This window comes from Oncorhynchus mykiss, chromosome 30, assembly GCF_013265735.2.
Source record: "Oncorhynchus mykiss isolate Arlee chromosome 30, USDA_OmykA_1.1, whole genome shotgun sequence".
Lineage (NCBI taxonomy): Eukaryota > Metazoa > Chordata > Actinopteri > Salmoniformes > Salmonidae > Oncorhynchus > Oncorhynchus mykiss.
In genome coordinates this window covers 21,427,755-21,440,188 of record NC_050570.1, presented here as the reverse complement: position 1 = coordinate 21,440,188, position 12,434 = coordinate 21,427,755, and the positions used below count along the sequence as shown (strand labels likewise).

Here is a 12,434-nt window from a genome sequence, read left to right as displayed (position 1 = left end):
ACACACAATCTGAAAAGGGGCCGATTTAAAAAGAGAAGAATGCATCAAGAACAACAAAAGTCAGTTATACCAAGTCTGCTTCACCCCCCCCCCCCCCCCCCCCACCCCCACCACCACCACCACTACAACCACCCCACATAATGAGAAGGGAAAGCTTTATATTTTTTCCAGTGTGTATTCAGAGATAATTTGAAGCCATTGTTTCTGATACAGATGGTTCTTTTTAATACAATAACTCTGCTCTTTGTGAATTCTACCCACAATACAAATCTAAAGCGTTCTCCTGAATAACAATTTTGTTCTCTCTTGTATAGGGCAAACAAAAGCTGCCGTGAGGTAATGGGCTTGGTTTATTATTGAAAGGCATAGAATGGGGATTTGATAAAGATTTTTTTCGTTTGCAGAAAGTAGGCTTCACTGCAATGTCAAGAGAAGCTGGCATTGGTTGAACAAAATGTTCGCTATAGGTTGGTGATGAACATTATTATTAATAATATTATCATAGTAATACATATTTTTTATTATTATTATTATCAACAATTCCCCAAAATGATCATTCATAAGCTGAATCCTTAAACTGGAGAGAAAGCAGACCAGAGAGACACTTTTTTGGAGAGAGAGGCTACAATAGACTATGATAATAGGAACTGTGGTTACGGATTTTGAATCAAGCTTAAAAGTTTCATATAACATGGGTTTAAAATCTCAATAGTATTGTTACCATGGATTTCACAAAGCATTATTCTTTTTTTAGTTAAGTGAGATGATTGAATATCGCATTCAGGGAGCATAAGGTTTCTCAATAGCCATTTAAAGTAACGTATTCAATCTGCAGCTGATGCCATTTGTAATTAAGCTATGGGTAATCAATGAAGTGCTTTAGGAGTTACAAAGCACAGACGTTTAGCCAAAGAAAACATATTGCATATCACCAATCATTAGGGCTGAATTTACTCTCCATGTCACCTAAGCTTTGGCTTTGGCCTGACTCAAGGTCTTTATCAGTCCTGTCAGGGAGCTGGAAGAGAAAATGGGAATCTGAAGACAAAAGGTCTCAGCGGGAAAGTTGTTAGTCAGTGGCTCTACTTTGTCTACTTTTCTATAGGAATTACTGGCTTCCTCTACCTTCCTATAGGTCTATACAGACAGTAATCCACTCCAGTGACAGCAAGGTTTTTGTCTTCTCATAGAACACGGTTCACTGTTAATCTCTGAGGTGCTGCTGCAAAGGTGTGAGCAATAATGACTTCAATCAAAATTCTATCCGTTAATTAGCTTGCAAGGTGCACCCAAAAAATGGAGGGAGATGAACAGATTATGAAGGGGATGTCTAATAACAACAACAAAAACAGTTCTCGGGTAATAGGAATATTATGGAGGAGTTGAGTGACAAAATGTTTGGCTGCCTGCACCTTGTTTTAAATCAGTGCAGCCAACAGTAATCTGAAAATGTTTCATGGTTTTCTCAAAACTCACTATCAATCCACTTTCCTTCCTCTCAATTGAGAGTCAAGGAAAATGATCTTGAGTATTTGAGTATTATTGTCAAGAGGATTAACAGATTTACTGTTAGTAATATGTTTTGCCACAGATCACAGTATTAACTTTTTATCTCCAAATTAGATTTTTTTAAATATTTATTTTGCTCCTTTGCACCCCAGTATCTCTACTTGCACATTCATCTTCTGCACATTTATCACTCTAGTTGCTACATTTTTTATTATTTCGCCACTATGGCCTATTTATTGCCTTTACCTCCCTAATCTTACTTCATTTGCACACACTGTATATAGACTATTCTATTGTGTTATTGACTGTATGTTTGTTTATTCCATGTGTAACTCTGTGCTGCTGTTTGTGTTGCACTGCTTTGCTTTATCTTGGCCAGGTCACAGTTGTAAATGAGAACTTGTTCTCCACTGGCCTACCTGGTTAAATAAAGGTGAAATAAAATAAAGATAAAAGTCAAATGAGTTGTACAATGGACGTCTTTGGATGATTTGAATTAAAACTACATTGAGAGAGAAATGATTCAATGCAACAGCTCATTGTTTTCCAGGCAGAGTCTAATAGCAGTATGTCTGAGAGAGTTCACTTAGAAGTGTTTTGAGCATCACAGAATGCTAACACATTTCAGATGTAAAGCTGGGCATTCATATATAACTGGGCATCCACCCACCCACCCACCCACCCACGCACAAAGTAAACCCACCTAACACACCCCTCTGCCATAAACCACTGACATACACTATATGCCTATATAACTCAGCCTGGTAAGTATTCACTGGGAGTGCTCTAATGCATAGCACAGTAATGACTGAGTGACAAAACACTTGTCATAATATGCTGTGACAGACTGTAATAATAGTCATAAGCATTATGAATGCTGACATAATCCTATTAACTCAGCCAAGATGTGTGATACTTATGTGAATTGTCATGACTTGCACTGTCCAGTCATATTATCTGATAATCTGTATTTTCCCAGGTATGGAAGCCAATGCGATACCTATGCAATTTCAAACAATCTCAACAGAATTATGCAGGCTACTAGCATTTTCATATCCCATCTTACAGCTACGTGACACAGAGTACATAGACAGTGTAAATCAATAGACAATAGAGTTGAACTGGCTTGAACCTGCCTACCAGTAAAAATAGTAAGAGAGATGCCCCACGTGGAAAACAGCCATGTAGCAACAATAGCAAATAGGTGGCGGGTCCCATCAGATAACAGAAGACCTCCACTGTAAAACATACATAATAGATCCAGCTAAATGGCGATACTCTACCACAGCGCTTACTAGACAGTTACTCTTACCATCAGACATACCAATGGGTTTGTTTACTGGCCAATTTGAATTAAAATGAAGCTTTGCTTCTGCTGACCACACATCATTATCCATGAGACTATAATCCCAGCAGCAAATCCTATAGTTTCCAGAGCCAGGGCCCTTTTGTTTGAGATTGCTGACTGCTTAGCATATAACAAAGAGAAACGAGGCGTTCACCTCATCCTCTGTAATTATGTGTGGCGAGTAATTTAGTGACAAACCAAGACACCCAAGGCAGCATAGAATGATACCTTTTAGATGCTGGCCACATCGTCACACAGAAAGAGATACCAAGCAAAGTACAGTAGAAGAGAGTAGACACTAGACTGGTGGAAGCTACTGTACAATCCCACATCTTTAAACAAGCTATTCATTTTCCCCCCACAGATATCACATACATATTTTCAGCAGCAGCAAAAAAAAACACATTAATGGGACAGGCGGAAGAAAATCAAGATGTGTAGGAAATTGAATATTTTAATTGAATCATCAACACATTTTTATCTCACTATAGAAGGGAATGGGAAGGTACTTCAGATGAACCAATACAAGGCAGAATTAATGGGCTTATTTTGAATGATTAGTTTGTTCATTATGACAAGTATTGACACATTTTGTTGTGTTACAAAGTGGTATTAAAATGAATTTAATTTGAATTTTTTGTCAACACAAAACACTAATGTCAGCGGAAAACAAATTCCAATAATACTCTCAAAAAATTAGCAACATTAAACAGTAATATACCTGGATTACATATGTTTTCATGCCCCTGAGTGAGTACATGTTGTTAGAAACCCCTTTGGCTGCGAATACAGCTGTGAGTCTTCTCGGGTTAGTCGCTAAGAACATTGCACACCTGGATGGTGCAATATTTGCCCATTATGCTTTTCAAACTTCAAGTTCTGTCAAGGTGTTGGGGGTCATGGCTAGACAGCAATTTAAGTCTTGCAATGGAGTTTTAGATCATGGTGACATCCCTGAGCAGTTCCCTTCCTGTCCGGCAGCTCACTTCAGAAGGACGACTATATCTTTGTTGTGTCTGGGTGGTTTAATTACATTTTATTTGTCAAATGCTTCGTAAACAACAGGGGTAGACTAACAGTGAAATGCTTCCCAACAAAGCATAAAGAGAACAATTATAGAAAAATAATAAGACGAGGAATAAATACACAATGAGTAATGTTAACTTGGCTATATACAGTGCCTTGCGAAAGTATTCGGCCCCCTTGAACTTTGCGACCTTTTGCCACATTTCAGGCTTCAAACATAAAGATATAAAACTGTATTTTGTGAAGAATCAACAACAAGTGGGACACAATCATGAAGTGGAACGACATTTATTGGATATTTCAAACTTTTTTAACAAATCAAAAACTGAAAAATTGGGCGTGCAAAATTATTCAGCCCCCTTAAGTTAATACTTTGTAGCGCCACCTTTTGCTGCGATTACAGCTGGAAGTCGCTTGGGGTATGTCTCTATCAGTTTTGCACATCGAGAGACTGATTTTTTTTCCCATTCCTCCTTGCAAAACAGCTCGAGCTCAGTGAGGTTGGATGGAGAGCATTTGTGAACAGCAGTTTTCAGTTCTTTCCACATATTCTCGATTGGATTCAGGTCTGGACTTTGACTAGGCCATTCTAACACCTGGATATATTAATTGTTGAACCATTCCATTGTAAATTTTGCTTTATGTTTTGGATCATTGTCTTGTTGGAAGACAAATCTCCGTCCCAGTCTCAGGTCTTTTGCAGACTCCATCAGGTTTTCTTCCAGAATGGTCCTGTATTTGGCTCCATCCATCTTCCCATCAATTTTAACCATCTTCCCTGTCCCTGCTGAAGAAAAGCAGGCCCAAACCATGATGCTGCCACCACCATGTTTGACAGTGGCGATGGTGTGTTCAGCTGTGTTGCTTTTACGCCAAACATAACGTTTTGCATTGTTGCCAAAAAGTTCAATTTTGGTTTAATCTGACCAGAGCACCTTCTTCCACATGTTCGGTGTGTCTCCCAGGTGGCTTGTGGCAAACTTTAAACGGCACTTTTTATGGATATCTTTAAGAAATGGCTTTCTTCTTGCCACTCTTCCATAAAGGCCAGATTTGTGCAATATACGACTGATTGTTGTCCTATGGACAGAGTCTCCCACCTCAGCTGTAGATCTCTGCAGTTCATCCAGAGTGATCATGGGCCTCTTGGCTGCATCTCTGATCAGTCTTCTCCTTGTATGAGCTGAAAGTTTAGAGGGACGGCCAGGTCTTGGTAGATTTGCAGTGGTCTGATACTCCTTCCATCTCAATATTATCACTTGCACAGTGCTCCTTGGGATGTTTAAAGCTTGGGAAATCTTTTTGTATCCAAATCCGGCTTTAAACTTCTTCACAACAGTATCTCGGACCTGCCTGGTATGTTCCTTGTTCTTCATGATGCTCTCTGCGCTTTTAACGGACCTCTGAGACTATCACAGTGCAGGTGCATTTATACGGAGACTTGATTACACACAGGTGGATTGTATTTATAATCATTAGTCATTTAGGTCAACATTGGATCATTCAGAGATCCTCACTGAACTTCTAGAGAGAGTTTGCTGCACTGAAAGTAAAGGGGCTGAATAATTTTGCACGCCCAATTTTTCAGTTTATGATTTGTTAAAAAAGTTTGAAATATCCAATAAATGTCGTTCCACTTCATGATTGTGTCCTACTTGTTGTTGATTCTTCACAAAAAAAGACAGTTTTATATCTTTATGTTTGACGCCTGAAATGTGGCAAAAGGTCGCAAAGTTCAAGGGGGCCGAATACTTTCGCAAGGCACTGTATATAGGTCTCCTGTAGTCCAAGAGCAGCTCCTTTTTCTTGCTGACATTGAGGGAGAGGTTGTTGTCCTAGTACCGCACTGCCAGGTCACTGATCTCCTCCCTATAGGCTGTCTCATTGTCGCCGGTGATCAGGCCAAACACCATAGTGTGGTGGTTAGCTGAAAAGCACAAAGTAGATTTTAGATTCTTAAAAGTAGCCACCCTTTGCCTTGATGACAGCGTTGAACATGCTTGGCATTCTCTCAACCAGTTCCACCTGGAATGCTTTTCCAACCGTTTTGAAGGCGTTCCCACATATGCAGAGCACTTGTTGGCTGCTTTTTCTTCACTCTGCAGTCCAACTCATCCCAAGCCATCTCAAATGGGTTGAGGTCAGGTGATTGTGGAGGCCAGGTAATCTGATGCAGCATTCCATCACTCTCCTTCTTGGTCAAATAACCGTTACACAGCCTGGAGGTGTGTTGGGTCATTGTCCTGTTGAAAAACAAATGATAGTCCCACTAAGCGCAAACCAGATGGGATATTGTGTTGCTGCAGAATGATGTGTTAGCCATGCTGGTTAAGTGTGCCTTGAATTCTAAATAAATCACAGTTAGTGTCACCAGCAAAGAACCCCCACACCATCACACCTCCTCCTCCATGCTTCACGGTGGGAACCACACATGCGCAGATCATCCGTTCATCTACTTTGCATCTGGAACCAAAATCTCAAATTTGGACTCATCAGACAAAAGGACAGATTTCCCCCGGTCTAATGTCCAGTTTCATCGTAGCGCTTTATGGTTTTTCTGACTGCACTTGAAGAATTGTTCAAAGTTCTAGAAATGTTCCGCATTGACTGACCTTCATGTCTTAAAGTATTTCTCTTTGTTTATTTGAGCTGTTCTTGCCATAACATGGACTTGGTCTTTTACCAAATAGGGCTATCTTCTGTATACCACCCCTACCTTGTCACAAAACAACTGATTGGCTCAAATGCATTAAGAAGAAAGCTGGTTAAGAGAATGCCAAGAGTATGCAAAGCTGTCATGAAGACAAATGGTGGCTTCTTTGAAGAATCTAAAATACATTTTGATTAGTTTAACACTTATTTTTGGTTGCTACATGATTCCGTATGTGTTATTTCATAGTTTTGATGTCTTCACTATTATTTTACAAAGTAGAAAATAGTAAAATAATGATAAACCCTGGAATGAGTAGGTGTGTCCAAACCTTTGACTGGTACTGTACTTTGAACAAGGTTTCATGTTCAATTCATTGAAAATGAGACATGGCAATCTGCACAAAGGCATAAAGGCCATTTTTAAACAAGGGATGAGCTTTTCTTAGCAATCTACTTGAGAACCATTTTGGATTCAAGTAAAACTGTTGAGAGAGGTTTAGGGCTTTTATATTTAGTAATCTCAGCCCACCCAGTTCATATTCATTATATAGATAGGCACACTTTATCTTGTATGGTTTAGCATCCCAGATAAAGCGTAATATTTTTTGCTCATATGATTTGAAAAACAAATCATCAGTAGGCAGCACCATAAGTAAATGAGATGTAAGCATTTCACTGTAAGGTCTACCACTGTTGTATTCGAAGCATGTGACAAATACAATTTGATTTCAAGTGAGTAAACTGAGATATGACTAAGGAGTTAATCAGTGTCATTTTTCCATAAATAGACTGGTATTTACCTCTTCATGTTTGCAGGATCATGTCTGTTTTTACTCATTTTCAATTGAAATTCATTGTGGAGAGCTCATTTATTTCTTTTGTGATATGAATACCATGTATGTCTACTTCACCGTCAGCCCATGTTATAGGTAAACTGCAGGGTTATGTAAAAGCTGTGTTTTTTCAAGATCCAATACGTAATATGGGATGCCTAACATGGTTAACTTTTCCAGCCTCTCTGGACTAAAACCTATCTAGATCTTCAATGAGACGCTGCAGGGATCCAGCTTGCCGATTTATTATAAAACATGAGTCATCAGCATACATGGACACCTTTCGTTTTTAAGCCTTCGATTTCAATCCTCTAATGTTATTTGATCTGATTTTTAACAGCTAGCATTTCGTTGGCCATAATGAAAAGATATGGTGACAGCGGACACTCTTGTTTAACTCCTCTTGACAGTTCAAAACTTTTGGAGAAGTAGCCACTTTTACTATTTTACACCTGGGGTTGTTGTACATTCATTTTAACCATTGAATAAGAGACTCACCGAAATTGGAAAAAAACTAGGCATTTATATTTAAAATCCAGTCTTACTTTATCGACAGCCTTTTCCTAATCCGCTATGAATACCAGGCCTGGCTTCTTAGATGTTTCATGTTGTTCTATTATTTCTAGTAGTTGTTGTGCTCCAACGTATCGTCCATGTAAAAAAAATCTGTCTGATCTGAATGAAAAATACCTGGTAAAACATTTTTTATTCTGAGTGCTCTGTATTTCACTAGTATTTTTTCATTTGAACATTGAAGTGTAAGATGCCTCCAGTTTTTTTTAATGGACTGGACCTTTTATATTTGTCATCTGGGTATTGTTTTAATAATAGTGAAATCAGACCTTCCTGCTGAGTCCCTGACAGACTACCATTTCTATAGGAGTAGTTTAAAAAAGCTGTTAATGGAGCTTTGAGTATATATTTTTAAAAAAAAGGCTTGATATACCTCTACCGATGCACTTATTAAGGAAGCTGGTGACTGTGTTAAACTCCTCGGTGTTATCGGATTAATCCTTGGAACACTTTCCAGTCTGTGCTAGAAAACCAGTCCTGTAGCTTAGCATACACTTCATTGGACCACTTCCGTATTGTCACTAGTACTTCCTGTTTGAGTTTTTGCTTGTAAGCAGGAATCAGGATGATAGCGTTATTGTCAGATTTGCCAAATGCAGTATGAGGGAGAGATTTGTTTGCATTTCTGTGTGTGGAGTAAAGGTGATTGAGTCTTGTTGCCTCTCGTTGCACAGGGGACATGCTGGTAAATGTTTTTAGTAAAACAGAGTTCCGTTCTTCTGCAATAAAATCACCGGCCACTCGGAGGGCCGCTTCTGGATTTGTATTTTCTTGTTTGCTTATGGCCCTATAAAGCTTGTTGAATGCAGTCTTAGTGCCATAATCCATTTGTGGTGGTAAACAGACAGCTACACATGTTTTTATCTGAAAACTATTTAGCTAAATAGTATGGTCTACAGCTTATCATGAGGTATTCTAACTCAGGTGAGCAAAACCTTGAGACCTCCTTAACATTAGCGATCGTGCAACAGGTGTTGTTAACAAAGAGACACACACCTCATAGAAAAACCAGCTAGATGTAAATTATATTTTCATTGTCTTTTACTCGCCGACGTAATCGCGTCAAGGAGCCTGTTTGTTTGTCTCTTCCTCTTTTGAGTCCAGGGGATTAGGGCCTGGTCAGGAACGAGTAGTATGTCCACAGCTACCGACTCGTTGAGTGAGAAATCTTCATCCAAACCAAGGTTAGTGATCGCTGTTCTGATGTCCATAAGCTGTTTTTGGTCTTAGGAAATAATTGTGGAAATATTATGTAAAACAAAATCACAGAAAATAACAGAATTGGTCAGGAACCCGTAAAACGGGCAGCGCCATCTTCATCCACAGCATAATTATAACACATAATCCAAAGCATAGTTATTAACCTGATCATGCTTAAAGAGATATTCAATGTCTGATTTGTTATTGTTACTCATCTACCAATCACAGGCTTTCGAAAAGCTCCCAGGTCTTTGTAGTTGAATCTGTGCTTGAAATTCAATAGACTGAGGGATCTTACAGAAGATTTATGTGTGGGGGGCAGAAGAAGAGGTAGTCATTCAAATATAATGTCACCTAAACAAAGGGGGTGAATACTTATACAATGACTGACTATATTTTAGTTATTTAGTCAGTATTAATTTGTTAACATTTGTAGAATTGTCTTTGCACTTAGAAAATATGGAGTATTTTTTGTAGATCATTGACAATTTTGTTTTACAAATAAATCTATTTCAATCCCACTTTGTAATGCAACAAAATAGGAAAAAATCCAAGGGGGGTGAATACTTTGGATGCCCACTGTATAAACCATGTAACACAACATCCGTAGCACATCCATGAAAACACAGCACAGTTTTCCAGTAGGATTTCCACAGGCCAGCAGGACCTAATGTGGCATCCATCTAAGCTGTTGACCGTATCCTCCATCCGTTTGGGAAGAGCTCCAGACAGCCTGGGGAGATGGGGCTGGCGCCCGGCTGCAAGGGAGGATGCCGGGGCGTGGGAAGGCACTAGGCAGCCTAGGTGGCACAGACATGGCTCCCTTCACCCTGGTCGGCAGGCCTAGCTGGCGCCAGGCATGGAGCATTAAGCGCAGGCCGGGATAGGATTGGCCTCTCTGCTGCTTTTAGGCCAGGAGCATGCAGATACAAGTATGCTCCAGACACACAAGGCTGGACAACCATCTGACAGGGCTGAGCTGCCTTTGATAGAGCTTTGTTTTGATGGCCATCCAGGGCTTTAGTCTAAATGGCTATCTTGAGGTGGAGTTTGTGAAAGCTGGGAGAATCTGGTAAAAATGAAGACCATTCCCTTGCTACTGCACACACACAAACAAAATCATGTTTTTGGGTAAGTGGCTGGACAAAGAGAGAAGCTTGAGTGGCATTATGTATCCATCTGTGGAAAAATACCAATGCTCACTATTATTTATCTACTGCAAATTCTTTAATTCAATTATGAAATACAAATGTTCAGAGAAATAACGCTCAATTTGACAGCCCCTCAAATGTCCTTTCAACTGTCATTCTTTTAAATGTCCATTTCTGCCAAATATATCTACTGACATGAACAATGTTACTTCTTCGGGCACACACTTTTATTTCAGGTTATAAATAATGAAAGACATACAGTTGAAGTCGAAAGTTTACATACACTTAGGTTGGAGTCATTAAAACTCGTTTTTCAACCACTCCACAAATTTTTTGTTAACAAACTATAGTTTTGGCAAGTCGGTTGGGATGTCTACTTTGTGCATGACACGTCATTTTTCCAACAATTGTTCACAGATTATTTCACTTATAATTCCCTGTATCACAATTCCAGTGGGTCAGAAGTTTACGTACACTAAGTTGACTGTGCCTTTAAACAGCTTGGAAAATTCCAGAAAATTATGTCATGGCTTTAGAAGCTTCTGATAGGCTAATTGACATAATTTGAGTCAATTGGAGGTGTACCTGTGGATGTATCTCAAGGCCTACCTTCAAAAACAGTGCTTCTTTGCTTGACATCATGGGAAAATCAAAAGAAATCAGCCAAGACACCCAGAATTTTTTTTGTAGACCTCCACAAGTCTGGTTCATCCTTGGGAGCAATTTACAAATGCCTGAAGGTACCACGTTTATCTGTACAAACAATAGTACACAAGTATAAACCCCATGGGACCTCGCAGCCATCATACCGCTCAGGAAGGAGACACGTTCTGTCTCCTAGAGATGAACGTACGTACGGTTTGCAACTTCACATGTGGACAAAGTTTGTACTTTTTGGAGAAATGTCCTCTGGTCTGATGAAACAAAAATATAATTGTTTGGCCATAATGACAATTATGTTTGGAGGAAAAAAGGGGAGGCTTGCAAGCCGAAGAACACTATCCCAACCGTGAAGCACGGGGGTGGCAGCATCATGTTGTGGGGAGGCGTTGCTGCAGGAGGGACTGGTGCACTTCACAAAATAGATGGGATCATGAGGGAGGAAAATGATGTGGATATATTAAAGCAACATCTCAAGACATCAGTCAGGAAGTTAAAGCTTGGTCGCAAATGGGTCTTCCAAATGGACAATGACCCCAAGTGTAATGGATGTGAAACTGCTAGCTAGTTAGCGGTGGTGCGCGCTAAATAGCGTTTCAATCGGTGACGTCACTTGCTCTGAGACCTTGAAGTAGTGGTTCCCCTTGCTCTGCAAGAGCTGGGTATTTTGTGGAGCGATGGGTAACGATGCTTTGTGGGTGACTGTTGATGTGTGCAGAGGGTCCCTGGTTCGCGCCCAGGTATGGGCGAGGGGACGGTCTAAAGTTATACTGTTACATTGGTGCCGTGACCCGGATCACTGGTTGCTGCGGAAAAGGAGGAGGTCAAAAGGGGGGTGAGTGTAAGAGATGTGAAACAGCTAGCTTAGTTAGCGGTGGTGCGCACTAAATAGCGTTTCAATCGGTGACGTCACTTGCTCTGAGACCTTGAAGTAGTAGTTCCCCTTGCTCTGCAAGGGCCGTGGCTTTTGTGGAGCGATGGGTAACGATGCTTCGTGGGTGACTGTTGTTGATGTGTGCAGAGGGTCCCTGGTTCGTGCCCGGGTATGGGCGAGGGGATGGTCTAAAGTTATACTGTTACACAAGCATACTTCCAAAGTTGTGGCTTAAGGACAACAAAGTCAAGGTATTTGAGTGGCCATCACAAAGCCCTGACCTCAATCCTATAGAAAATGTGTGGGCAGAGCTGAAAAAGCGTGTGCGAGCAAGGGGGCCTACAAACCTGACAGTTATACAAGCTCTGTCAGGAGGAATGGGCCAAAATTCACCCAACGTATTGTTGGAAGCTTGTGGAAGGCTACCCAAAAATGTTGACCCAAGTTAAACAATTTAAAGGCAATGCTACCAAATACTAATTAAGTGTATGTAAACTTCTGACCCACTGGGAATGTGATGAAAGAAATAAAAGCTTAAATAATTCTCTCTCCTATTATTCTGACATTTCACATTCTTAAAATAAAGTGGTGACCCTAACTGACCTAAG

At 40.1% G+C, this 12,434-nt stretch overlaps 1 long non-coding RNA gene across 3 annotated transcripts in view; it reads right to left on the bottom strand.

Annotated features, from left to right (window-relative positions):
• The window catches only part of LOC110521547, an 82,878-nt gene that overhangs the window by 32,735 nt on the left and 37,709 nt on the right, over window positions 1-12,434 (bottom strand). The window lies entirely within an intron of this gene.